This window comes from Elephas maximus, chromosome 2, assembly GCF_024166365.1.
Source record: "Elephas maximus indicus isolate mEleMax1 chromosome 2, mEleMax1 primary haplotype, whole genome shotgun sequence".
NCBI lineage: Eukaryota > Metazoa > Chordata > Mammalia > Proboscidea > Elephantidae > Elephas > Elephas maximus.
The window spans coordinates 234,188,305-234,191,201 of NC_064820.1; the positions used below are offsets into that span (position 1 = coordinate 234,188,305).

The 2,897-nt window shown below is 35.2% G+C and overlaps 1 non-coding gene across 1 annotated transcript; it reads left to right on the top strand.

Moving 5' to 3' along the window:
• Positions 1 to 1,584: 1,584 nt before the first annotated feature.
• LOC126070736 (U6 spliceosomal RNA) lies at positions 1,585 to 1,692 on the top strand. The gene has a single exon (XR_007516262.1). It is a non-coding gene; the product is annotated as a U6 spliceosomal RNA (small nuclear RNA).
• Positions 1,693 to 2,897: the final 1,205 nt, after the last annotated feature.

Below are 2,897 nucleotides of genomic sequence, written 5' to 3' on the forward strand. Positions count from 1 at the left end.
CTATATTGATCCCTGAACCCTGCTTTTCTGTGTCCCAAAGGTTTTGGTATCATATGTTTTCATTTTTGTTTGATTCTAGGAATTTTTTTTTATTACGTCTTCGATTTCTTCTATTACTCGATTTTTTTTCTTATCCAAGACACCCAAATGGTAGCTTGTTGACAGCTAGATAGTGACCAAAGTGTTATTTGCCATACTTAATTCACTAATGTTTCTGACTGACAAGGCTGGATAAACACCCAAAGGCCCGTTTGCTTATTGAACATCTCTTTTAGCACCATTTTAACATACTTTGGACATGTTGTATCAAGAGGGATCAGTCACTGGAGAGGAACATCAAGCTTGATAAAGTAGACGGTCAGCAAAAAAGAGGAAGACCCTCAACAAGATGGATTGACACAGTGGTTGCAACTATGGGCACAAGCATAGCAACAATTGTGAGGATGGGGCAGGACCACGCAGTGTTTTGTTCTGTTGTGCATACTGTCTCTATGAATCAGAATCTACTCGATGGCAACTAACAACAACAACAAGCTTGTCTATTAAATTTACTATCCGACATTTCTGCATTACTATCCCAAGGAAATTCTCGATTCAATTTGTGAAAATGTTCGATCGCTTTTCTTACTTGATTCTCCTCCTGCATTTTCTAGCTCAATGAACGATGATGATAGATAATTTTTATTGAGGACTTACTTGTTACCTGATATTTGTAACATCTTATTTAATTACTCCACAACCTCACAAGGGAAGTATCACAGCTAATGAATATTGGAGCTGGGACCTAAAGAGACTGCCCACACATTTAACCCCTATACCATAAAATATATTTGCCGAGTTACACAAATCAAATGCTTTGGAGTCAATTTAGATTTCCATTTTATTTTATCACCAACTGTTGCCAATCAGTTCTCTAGATTATGCAAAGTATTGTGTACATTTCCTCCTCTCTAGCCCAATGATCTTAATTTTAGATTTTCAAATCTCATGTAATTCTTTTAACAATTATCTCCTTTACATCGACCCTTACCCTAACCATGAACTTAATTTCTGGTCATGATTTCAAACACTTTATTGTTCAAGTTTAATCTATGTAAATGGAGAAACAAATAAAGGACTGAGGAAATAGTTAAATACCATCTTGGTTTTCAGTTGACAATACAGAAAGTTATATTCATGGGGTTTGCTGGGCAAAAAACTCCTTCCATCTTCATTGCTCAATAAACTAAGGGACAGAATTTCTAACTATAAGAAATAGGATGAAATTGTCTTAAACTTAAATCATCATTAAAAATTGTGAAATAAAAGTCAACATTCTATTTGTAACTTGACAATTTAAAACTCTCATTTTTATCAACAAAAAATAAAAACAAAGAAAAAGTATACCTTCCATCTCATGGAGAGTTTCAACCTCCAAATTGTCCATATCCCCCTAGTCAATTATTTTCATGCTATGCCAAAATAAAATTATGAGAAAGAAGGGCCTGTGTGAGTTGTGGCTGTTACAATTTAAGTTTAACAAGTTCCTAGCATCTGTACATGTTTTACAGAAATGAAACACAGGTTAAATTAAAATAATAGAGAGTGTGCTCCCTTAGGCCATGCATATACTAAAGTGGAATGATACAGAAAAGGTTAGTATTGTCCCCAAGCAAGAATGACACACAAATCCATGAAGCATTCCATATTTTTATATTATTATTTTATTACTCTTTAGGTAAAAGTTTACACCTCAACTCAATTTATTATACAAAAATTTATACACATATTGTTATGTGACACTAATTGCAATCCCTATAATGTGACAGGACACTCCCCCTTTATGCCCATGGTTCCCCATGTCTACCCAACCAGCTCCTGTCCCTTCCTGCCTTCTCATCCTGCCTCTAGAGAGGAGCTGCCCATTTGGCCTCAGCTGTCTGCTTGAACTAAGAAGCACACTCTTCAAGGGTTTTATTTTATGTTTTATAGCCCAGTCATATTTTTGTCTGAAGAGTGGGCTTCAGGGATGGTTTTACCCAGTAGTTTTTAAGCAGGGTGGTATTCAGTTTCCATGTATTTTTTTTCTTCCTCTTTCCATTATTAATTTCTACTTTTATAGCATTGTGATCAGTGAAGATACTTCGTATTATCTCAATGTTTTGGATTTTGTGAAGGTTGTTTTGTGGCCTAAGATGTGATCTAACTGGAAAATGTTTCATGTGCACGGGAAAAGAATGTGTACTTAGCTGCTGTTGAGTGGAGTGTTCTAGATGTCTGTGAGGTCAAGTTGGTTGATTGTGGCCTTTAGATCTTCTGTATCTTTGTTGAGTTTCTTTCTAGATGTTCTGTCATTTACCGAGAGTAGTGTGTTGAATTCTCCTAGTATTATTGTGGAACTGTCAAATTCTCTTTTCAGTGCTGATAGAGTTTGTTTTATGTATTTTGGAGCCTGTGCCATTGAGTGCATAGTCATTTATTATTGTTCTGTCTTCATGGTGGAATGTCTCTTTAAACATTGCATAATGTCCTTCTTTGTCTTTTATTGTGGATTTTCTTTTAAAGTGTATTTTATCTGAGATTAGTATTGCCATTCTTGCTCTTTTTTGGTTGCTGTTTCTTTGATATATATATTTTTTTCCACCCTTTGATTTTTATGATATTTGTGTCTTTGTTTCTAAGGCGTGTCTCTTGTAGACCGCATATTGATGGGCCCTGTCTTTTTATCCATTCTGTCACGCTCGGTCTCTTATGAGTGCACTTAAGCTATTTACATTCAGTGTGATTATTCACAGGTGTGAGTTTATTGCTGTCATTTTGTAGTGTTTTTTGTTGTTGTTGTTGTGCTGACTTTTTTTTGCTCCTGTTAGTCTCCTGTGCTGAATTCCTTTTGTGGATTTTCTTTTTTTCATTTATTT